Consider the following 339-nt stretch of genomic DNA (forward strand, 5'->3'; position numbering starts at 1 on the left):
CCAGAAAGGTTGTTGGAACTGTGGAAAGCACGGACATTTGAGGAGCCAGTGTAGGAAGAATATTACCAACAAGTCGGCCTCAAGGAGACCAGTAGTGGTTGGTGTTGAGCGACGCCCACCAACCCCCATTGTGAAAGCTAGGTGTAAAATATCAAGCACACACAGTGTCTATGTGACATGAAAGCTAGATGGCCAAAGGTGCAACTTTGTCATAGACTCTGCATCTCAGAGCATCAAGGTGATAGATCACGAAGGAGTACCAGAAGCCATACAGAAGCTTTATGGTGTGATAGGACATTCTACAAGATTGTGGGGACCAGTGTGGGTAACTATTGAGCT

Source organism: Limulus polyphemus, unplaced genomic scaffold (assembly GCF_000517525.1).
Source record: "Limulus polyphemus unplaced genomic scaffold, Limulus_polyphemus-2.1.2 Scaffold3146, whole genome shotgun sequence".
Lineage (NCBI taxonomy): Eukaryota > Metazoa > Arthropoda > Merostomata > Xiphosura > Limulidae > Limulus > Limulus polyphemus.